A 10,763-nucleotide genomic window follows, 5' to 3' on the forward strand; every position below is an offset into this window, starting at 1 on the left:
AAGAGGACAACTAATCATGAAAATGCTGAAGGATTACCCTGTTTACCCTTGGAAAAGGAAATACCTAAAAGAATTTACAAAAGAGGATGTTCTTCTTGACCTATTCTCACTAATGCAGATCAGAAATCTCCCTATTGATCCAAAGGGAAACTAGAAAAACCCATGCGCTGTCTCAGGTCCGCTTGGTCACCCAAAATGGCTGGAATGTACAGCAGGAACTCCAGTTCCCCCCGTTTTACCAGTGCTGGGATAAACCTACCCTTGACAAGGTTTGCCTTGTGTGCTGATTGAGAGTTGTTTTACCATCCAGACTCAGAGGTGAAGTGTTGGAGGAGCTAAATGTTGGTCATCTAGGCATGGTCAAAATGAAAGCATTGGCTTGAAGTTTTTTCAGGGTGCCAGGGATAAATCAGCAGATCGATCAGCTTGCCATGCACTGTTTGGAATGCCAATGTCTAGAAGATGCCAAGAGCATCCCTGAATTGCCCTGGCTGAGGATTCATTTTGATTTTGCCAGACCATTCATGGGCACAAATTTCTTGGTAGTAGTGGACGCAGCTACAAAGTGGCCAGAAATGTTCCCAAAGTCTCCACTACAGCCTTGCACACTGTTGATGTGTTGAGAAACCTCTTCTCAAGGACAGGTGTTTTATTGCTACAAATACAGTGAAACTTACTGAGTCCATCTTGCAGCATGCTAAGATGCAGACTGCAGGACTCCACCAAGGTGAATTGCTTTCAATATGTAGCTTACTTACTTTTGAAAACAAATGTAGCAGAAGAGCAACATCATTTGAGTGAAAACTAAACCTACTATATGTCTAATGCAATTATTGTCAGTGGTGTGTATTGAAAAAGATTCTTAATTTATTTAAGTTTAATGTTACAGTATTTTTCAAGTTATGTATTGGTGCTCATGAATAATCATGCCTGTCTTCAATTATGTATAGAGAGAGGAAATCATATTTTAATATTTGGAGTGCTCATAGCTGAGGGATGATTGTCACGAATTACCAGTGTTAATGCAGTTAAGGTGGAAGATTCCCTATGAAGAGCAGTTTTCCTTTTAGCACAAAAGCCCTGTGGTTTCCTGGAGACCCATCTGATGCCTGTTTTCAATTCATGGATCATATAATAGGAAATACTATAACTGGCATATGCAGAATTTTAAATCCTGTTGAATTCACGGAGAATATTTATTTTGGTTCCACTTTGTGCACTTTCTTGGAATCTGTTTGACCATGTAGCATTGAATTGCTGCCAATGGCTTCCGGAATGTAATCTGTTGAGGACAAATGTACAAGGGCCAAATGTATTACATGCTATAGTTAGCTAAATTTTATAAAATTTGTACCTGTTTTCTGAACCCTGACACTATGCAGTATGTGTTAAGAGCTCATGACTGATATTAAGGTAATAAATAATCAAATATGTGCACAAGAGAACTAAATCGTTCTTAAAGGCACTTTGCTCTTTGAATGACGATCTTTGTGTACTTCAATGAAAGCCTTTGTAGATGCAAAGAAGAGTCAATCAGCCAAAAGAAGGAGATAGGAGAGTGCACGGGAATGAAGGTATGGGTCAGTGATTTCTCAACGGGCAGCTGTCACTGGATTCACATCCTTTAGTGCAAAATGTTCATGGAAACACTCCAGGGTGGCAGCCTTGGCAGAAAATCACCAGAATGGTCTCTGTAAGATTTGCGTGCAATCTATTAATGCTTCCACGCTGAAAAGGCCTTGCTGTGCAGACACATGCCCTTGCCTACCCAGCCTGCTACTGTGAGCTGAAAAGAATAGTTGAGACATTTTGTCCTTGAATTTGAAATTTCTGTGACTTCCCTGACTCAACAGGAGCTGTAAACTCCAAGACACTATAGAGGTCAGTAGTAATGGCCTGGAATGACCCTGAGTCTAGGAAGATGAGTGAGGCCACGGTGTTAATTACTGCAGACAAAGCAATCAGGTGCTAATCCACTGAGAAGTCGCAATGAATAGGTCTACTCCATAATCAAGTTCGCAGACGACACCACAGTGGTTGGTCTGATCAGAGAGGATGACGAGATGGCTTACAGGGACGAGGTCTAGCACCTGGCTGCGTGGTGTGCCGACAACAATCTGGCCCTTAACACCCAGAAGACCAAGGAGATTATTGTGGATTTTGGGCATGCCAGGAGTCACACTCACGTCCCCATCTACATCAACAGAACTGTAGTGGAGTGTGTATCAAGCTTCAAATTCCTTGGTGTCCACATTTCTGAGGATCTCAGCTGATCCCTGAACTCCTCCATCCTGATCAAAAAGGCACAACAGCGCCTTTATTTCCTGCAGAGCATGAAGAAAGCTCACCTCTGTCCCAGGATACTGACGGACTTTTACCGCTGTACCATTGAGAGCATACTCACCAACTGCATCTCAGTGTGGTATGGCAATTGTCCTGTATCAGACCGCAAAGCACTCCAGCGTGTGGTGAAAACTGCCCAGCAGATTATCCGCACCCAATTGCCCACCATTGAGAACGTCTACCATAAGTGCTGCCTGGGCAGGGCGAAAAGCATTATCAAGAAGGCATCTCACCCTAACCATGGACTTTTTACTTTCCTCCCATCCGGTAGGCGCTACAGGAGCCTCCGCTTCCGCACCAGCAGGCACAGGAAGAGCTTCTTCCCTGAGGCTGTGACACTGCTCAACCTCTCATCACAGTGTTAAGTAGTATTGCATCCGTATTGTACTGTCTCAGTACTTTTATATTTGTGTGCTGTAGCACTTTTTTTATTCGCAGTTATTTTGTAAATAACACTATTCTTTGCATTTCTGGTCAGATGCTAAATGCATTTCATTGGCTTTGTATCTGTACTTGGCACAATGACAATAAAGTTGAATCTAATCTTCTGAAGGTGAAGCCTATTTCCATCAGAATATTTGTGGAGCTGCTCAAGTGTATATCTGCCTGGGTTCAGTAATTACTTGTCGGTGAACTAGAAAGTCATGAGCTCAAGTTTCAAACTGAGTGGAAAATCCAGGCTACAGTTTAGTTTGGTGCTGAGGAAATTGCTAGAAGTACCATCTCCTAAATGAAGTTTAGGCGCTCTATCTCTTGGGTGAATATATGTAAGATTCCTTGGAATAATGAATCAAATCATAAAACAGATTTAATAATCATTGCTGTTGCTAGAATCTAACTGTTCACAAATTGGTTACCACAATTCTAATTATATTTCAAAATACTTGATTTATTGTCCAACACCATGGGATGTCTTGATGTTTGAAAGTTGCTCTATAAAGCAAGGATTTTTTCTATGTAATCTATTTTTTCAATTGTTTAAGGTTCCTCATGTGAAGAAAAGATGTGTATCTTCTGGGGAATATCTTTCCCTTCATTCAACACCACCAAGAGCATGAAATGCAGCAAGTATTCAACGAATGAAGAAAATTTTGGCAATGAATGGGACTGTTTTAAGTTTTGAGCATAGCCATTCATGGAAACTTAGACATTACAGCAACACAACCTGTAAAATTGGACAGAGTAAGGAAAGGTGGTGATAAAATTGATACACAAGGAAAGATTTATCCTCAAACATTTTAGAAGAAGGGATGTTTAAATGACAAGTTCTAATAGCATAAAACAAAATAATTCACTAGGAGTACTTGTAGCACTTAATGATGAATGCCATGTGAAACAGTTTTGAGCCAGATGTGGTAATCAATAATGACATTTTTCTAAACATTTTCAGCTGCTCCAAGTTTGAAGTAAAAAAAAATGCTGGAAATAGTCAGTACCAATTTCCTCAGTATCAAAGTAAACTATAGTCTGTCTGTGGAGAGAGAAAGAGTTAAAGTTTCAGGTCCATTCAGGTTTTGGTTTCAGACCTAAAATGTTAACTCCATTTCTCTATGTAATATATAAATGGATACAGTATTTTTATTTGCTTTATATAATGCATGAAAACAACTTCAAAGGATCTGCCCAAAGTTCACTTTACCTATTTGACTCTGAGCTTAATCATGTGTCTAAATAATTTCTGATTGGAGTGTCATGCCATATGACTTACTTTATTTCCATCCATGCAACAAATTTAAGATCACATTATGTTCCAGCTTCTCCAGCCCTACAAGTCTGTGTGATCTTTCCAATCCTCAGTTCTACTCTTTAATGTGACCCTGATTTTCTTTACTCAGCCCAATGACTTGGTCTTGCTCTCTTGCCTTTCATCTCCCTAAAACCTACCACTTGAATAACGCATTTCCTTAGAGCTGTACCACTTTATCTGGCTCATTGGCAGCTATAATAATATTTATGTGAAATTCATTGGTACATTTGACAATATTAAAGACACAAAGTGAGTGATAGAAACTTGTCATTTTAGACTATGATATTTATATACCATTAGTTCAGTAAATAGGATTATGGATATCACAAGTCAGCATTCCATGATTTACAAACAAATGTCTAATCATTAATTTTCTCTTTGTGAAAAGCAAAGGAAACAAATGAACTACTTCCACTTCCTATCCCTACCTGCATCTCATTACACACCTTTGTCACTAGCTCAGGTTGTCTTCTGCAGAGATTCCCCATCCATGTCTTCATTACCTTTAACTTTAGTATTCCAATGTTTTTCCAGATGCCGTCTCATTTTCTACCTTTTATAAAGTCATTCCAAACTCTGCAATCTTTCTAGGACTTATTCCTTGTTCTGTTACCCATCAGACTCCTTGACTTTCTATTGCTTCCTGTCAGGCAATACCTCCAATTTAAAATTCTCCTCCTTTCTCATTCACTACCCTCAATGCTTCACCCCTTCCTATTTCTGCAATCTCTCCAGTTTTGCAGTTCTTTGAGATTTGTGTGCTCCTCCAATTCAGGATACTGCACATGCCCATTTTAGTTATTCCCTGACTAGTGTCCACGTCTTCAGAAACGTAAGCCCGTGATTTCTTACTCTCTCTTTTGCCTCTTTTCCTTTCCAAGTAATGCAGAACTTGGAAAATTTTACAAAATAAATTGGCCCCACCATATCCATATTCCCAAATGTTGAGCAAATTATTCCTGTTTACCAGCACTTGATCATAATCCTATGATTATGGTTCTTCATGTACACGTCCAGCTTTTAAAGTGTTTACTAAATGCTTCATGAAATTATGAGGTTGTTAGATTTTCTTCCTTGGAGACTTTGAGGACATTCTTGAAGCACAATATCTCAGGTAACGTAGCAGAAAAACTACGTGAAAAATCCACTTTTCCATTATTTGAAAATCCAGATGTTTCAGCATCTAGTTCACTACATCCCCTTTCCCACATTCTCTTTAAACTCACGGTTCCCTGCTGTCTCCATCCCTTAAAGTTCTGCAGCCCTGTACCCGCAATCCTTTAAACTCTCTATGGATACATTCCCTCAAGCTCATCAAGGTACTGTAATATGGTCCCTTTAACCTCATTGTAGCCCCTTTCCCATACCTACTTTAAACTCACATTCACATGTTCCTACACTCCCTTTAAACGTACCTGCAACCTGTTTCCATGCTCTCGTTGAACTTACCACATCCCTATTCCCACACTTCCTTTAAACTCACCAGGGCCTTGCTCCATATTCCCTTTAAGCACATAACTGGGTTTTGTTTCTGACATTGCCTTTAAGCTCAGTTGATTCACTGGATTTTTTTTATTCTATTGTGTAGCACCTTAAAAAGGTGAATTAAATTTGTGTTGATGTATTAATAGAAATAATATTCAATTATCTGGAAAACCTGCCAGTCCAGCACCACTAATTACTTGAGCCTGCTGGATTATAAGAGCTGTACTGAACTGCTCTCTGGTGTACATCCCAGTCTCAGGAGTATAGCTTTGTTGAATCTCTCATATTTATGATTTGTTTACACTCTTCCCTACATGTAGAACCCGTCTAAAAGCTTCACAAATTTCCACACACTCTTATGCACAATTATCTCTGGCAAATATTGATACTGCAATGACATGAGGAAGTGTCAGACTGGTTTAACTTTGTTCTTATAAATTCAGCTAGTGGAAAGAAACAATTCCTTGCTTACTTCTGAACATTTTCCAGTGAGAAAGAGTTTTTGAGTCTTTTTCTAAACTGTATTCCATGTTATAATTAGTATCCTCTCCATTTCCTAGTTGACTAATTTGCTTATTATGCCTGAAATTGTATTCCATTTTGATGCCACACTCAATAGGCAATGATATGATTGCTCCAAACCAAATGTGTCAATTTGGGAATGAAGCACTCAAAGTAGTGCTTCAAAATATATATATTGAAAACCTGGTCTGTGCTTCATGTTATACTGCTGCAATAGAAAGAAATGTAATTGTATCTACTACAGGGATATTCTAGAGAGCTTTGATTGTAATTATTCTGTACTAAATGGGGCTTGGGAATCCTTGACGGTGACACTAGGTTCAAGGAGTAATGCATTCATCAGCATGGTTATCTCTCATTCAATTAACAAATAATTTTAGTCACTCAGATTCTCTGGAACTGTTCTATTTTATTTCATTTCACTTTTCATCTCCCATGCAGATTTTCCAGCCCAGATCTTGCTGCCTGTCCATCACAGTTTTCATTATCAGATGTTTTGGTATCATTATAAATTTATTAAATGGATCTGTCTGAATCATCCTCTCCATTCAAAGTCAGTCACATTGGAGAGGGTTAGTTACTCCACACAGTGCTGTTTTAACCTGTCACAATTTACTTTGCTGAACTTGTTGGAAATCTCTCCACCTTCCTGTAGAACTCATTCAACACTCTCTGAAGATATTTGTTCTGAAATTATTGATGTCAGTGATGGCAGGCAATTCTGCTTGGTGGCACTTGTCCCTGCATCAGAAGAATGTGGTTGATTGATGTGCAAGCCTGTTCTCAATCTCCAGCCCATTAACAGCTCTGACAGACTGTAGCAATTCACTGGAGGTGTGGAACGATAAGCTAGCAATGCTTTGCAGGGGTCTTTTGCCTGCTGTAGGAGCATCTTAACAGTTTGCACTGTTCTTTCCGCTTTTCCATTTGCCTGTGGTCTGCTTGTCTGGTCATGGTCCCTAGCAAATGCTTTGAATTCTAAGCAGTTGAATTATGGACCATTGTCTGACACAAGTGTCTCTGGTATTCCATGGCAAGCAAAAACAGCTTTCAGGTGTGATATAACTGCTGTTGAGGATGTAGAGGACAGCTTGGACACCTCACCATTCCGTGAGTAGTAATGCACACTGAGAAGATATCTCTCTCTTTTCAGCTCTAAATGTCTGTGCCTGCGATTTGCCATGGAAAGTCTGGGAGTTCTGTGGCACAGAGAGTCTCAGCATGATTTTTGTGCAGTTTCTGCATGTTTCACATTGCTTCACATAATCTCCCTGCTATGTGCTCAGACCAGGCCACCACATGGATTGCCTTGCTCTCAGGTGAAATTTTTTGAGTCTTGATGTCCTTGATGGATTTGACTGATGATTTTGGCGTGTGTAGAAACAGGAATGATGAGTCTGGAGCCCTTTACAGCAAACCATCAAGAATGCTGAGTGTGTCTCTCAAGCGAATAAGATTTAAGTTCATGAGCTTCTGTTGGAACAGCCGGCCATCTATGCTCACAGTATTGCATGGCCTTGCTGCAGATTTGGTCTTTTTTCAACTCAGCACAAATTTCATCCAGTTTATCTGTGATGCAGGAAAGCTTTGACGTATCTGAGCTAAGTAGATGTTGGTATCTTCCATGAGATCAGTTTCCGTCCATTCACTTTTGCATGGCATCCTCAAAAAAGTGTCAGGTGTTGTGAAAGATTTACCAGGGACATGTTCAGTGTCATAACAGTATCACATAAGCCTCATTCTGAATCTTTGCAGATGTGGAGGTAAGTCATCCAAGTGTTTTGAGCTGAGGAGGCTAACAAGTGACTTATGGTCTGTTTCAAGTAGGAATTTATTGCCTATCCAGTAGCAGCTGAAGTATTCACAAGCCCACACAAGAGCCAGTGTCTCCTCTTCAATATGGGTGTAACACTGTTCAGTGGGAATCAGTGCTCTTGCTGCATATGTCACCTGTTTCCATGCACCACTGTAGTGTTGCATGAGCATTCCCCCTGGGCCTAAGGAAGAGGCGACTACTGAGACTTTGGTTGCTTTGTTCGGATCAAAGAATACCAATGTTGGTGGATAGATTAGGTCTGGTTTAAGTGATGAGAATGACTTCTCCTGTGGTGTGTCCCAGGTCCAAACATTTCTCTGAGAGAGGAGGTCATATAGTGTTTTTTTGTTTTCTGTGCCGAATCTGGACTGAACTTTGCTAGCTGGTTTACATGCCAAGGAAGCTGGATCTCTGATAGATTTGTAGATTTGATAGATTTCCATGTTCCGAACTCCTGCCAATTTGTCTGAATCTAGTTGCACTCCCTCTGATGAGAGTTGGTGGCCTAAGAACTTCACCTCCATCTTTGAAAATTTGCATTTCTTTTTGTTCAGGGTGATTCTAACCTGTTTCAGTTTCTCCGTGGTAACTTCCACCCTTTTGTTACGTTCCTCACTTGAGCCCCCAAAGATGAGAATATCGTCCATGTGGTAGACTACTCTTTCCAGTCCCTCCAAAATTTGGTTCATCCTCATCTGAAAGAGTTGAGGGGCTGATGAGATGCCAAAAGGAAGTCTCTTGAAGGCATAGCATCCAAAGGGTGTGATGAAGGTTGTGAGCTTCTGTGACTCAGGAGCTAAACTGATCTGCCAGAACCCATAGTTTGCATCTAATTTGGTGAAGAACTTTGCTCCACCCACCATACCCAATTTGTGCTCAACAGAGGGCAGAATAAACTTCTCCCACCTTACAGCATTATTCAAATTTTTTAGAACAACACAGATCCTTGCTGTGCTATCTGGCTTGGAAACAGAAACAATGCCTGCACACCAATCAGTAGGTCCATTCACTCCAGTCATGATGTCAGGTGCCTCCATTCTCTCAAGTTCAGCTTTGATTTTGTTCATCAATGTGACTGGTATATGTTTCACTGGGATCAAAGAGTAGGGCATCACTACTGGCCTCAGTTAGATAAGGTACTCTTCCTTCAGTATCCCCAGGCCTATGAAACAACTCCAGGTACTTCTCCTGCCGCTGAACATTGTTTAGGGAATCCAACCTTGCAATGAGGTTCAGCTTCTTGATGACATGTCATCCCAGCAGTGGTGAAAAGAGATTCAGAACAACATAGACATCCTCTCTTAACCTTTTCTCACTTTTACAGATGGAAGTATAAACATTCCTTTCACACTGCACTTATGTTTCCCTGTTCCCATGAGCACTTTCTTTGTTGGCTTTAGAATAATGCCTGTTCTCTTCACCAGTTTTTGTTAATGGACATTTGCGGATGTCTATGACATCTGCCCCAGTACCCATTTTGAATGTCACTGCCCTGAACCGTAGTACACTAGCCTTGTGTATTTGAAACTAGAGCCCCAAGGAAAGCTCTTTCTTCGTCACCATGGTCTTCTTTGACCTAAAGAAATGTTTCCAAGTGACACTGGCTTTTATAATGGCCAACACTATTGCATTGGTGGTATTTCACTTCTTTTGCTGGACAGAGCTCTTTGAGATGGAATGGAGACTTGCCACATCTCTTGTATTTGGACATTTTACCTGCTCTTTGTTTCACTTGTCTGTTTTATTTGAGCTGAGCTCTACTGTCGCCTCTTTCTGTAGTCTTTCTGACTGCACCTTGTTTGTACACTTCTTTTTGCACAGCTTTTAGTTTTACCTCAGCATCGTTTTCATGCGTGAGTTCTGCCTGTTGCTGACGAACACTTTCACTCTACCTGGCCATAGTAGTAGCTTTCTCTAGTGTGAGATTTGCCTGCAACTGAAGTCTCTATCACAGTTTGGTGTTTAGTAGCCCAATAACAATCCTGTTCTAATGAGCTCATCTCTTGGATTTCCATATGCACAGCTGTCTGACAGGGCAGACAGGGCTGTGCTGAAGTCATTTATACCTTCACTTGGCTCCTGTTTTCTGGAGTTGAACTTTGCATTCTCATATATCACATTTCACTTTCCTTTGAAATATTCTTTGAATTTATCCTAAACTACTTGTACTCCTTTTTCTGAGCAACTGTCAGTCCTAATCCACCAATGATGCCATCTGCTTTGTCCCCTGTGCAGTATATCAGTGTGCTTACTTGATGCTCACCTGAAGCCTGAGTGAGATTGCATACAACCCTAAATCTCTCAAAGCATCTGAGCCATCTCCCAAAGTTTCCTGGTTTAGAGAACCAGGGGCTTTATTAGGTAAGTAGATGTAGGTACTGCAGTTATTTGCTACATTCTGCTGTTTGCTTATCTATTATTTTATTTATTTGGACTACAAAAGTCTTCTTTTCTCTCTCTGAGAGTTTGTCTGGCTTCTCCACAGTGTCTGTGTCTCTGTGCATTTCCCCAAGCTAGTGGTCCACAGATTATTACAATGTGTCCACTTTTGGGTGTAGCTTGAAGGCATTGCCTAGCAACCCTAGTCCTTCCTACACTCATGCCATGGTGCACACATTTATCAAACTACCATAGGCAGTTTAAGTTGATATGTTTCTAGATATTTTACATAGATATATATGAATAAGAACAGTCTTACTGTAAATTCTTTCTTGTTGGGGATCTCACTTGGTCTATAGCACCAATTCATCAACAATCAACCATTTCTGACACTATGTTGTGTTCATTACAGTATTAAGGGATAATGCAGGATACTCAACTGAACTTTATTGATAACTCAACTTGTACAGT

Source organism: Mobula hypostoma, chromosome 6, assembly GCF_963921235.1.
Source record: "Mobula hypostoma chromosome 6, sMobHyp1.1, whole genome shotgun sequence".
Taxonomy (NCBI): domain Eukaryota; kingdom Metazoa; phylum Chordata; class Chondrichthyes; order Myliobatiformes; family Myliobatidae; genus Mobula; species Mobula hypostoma.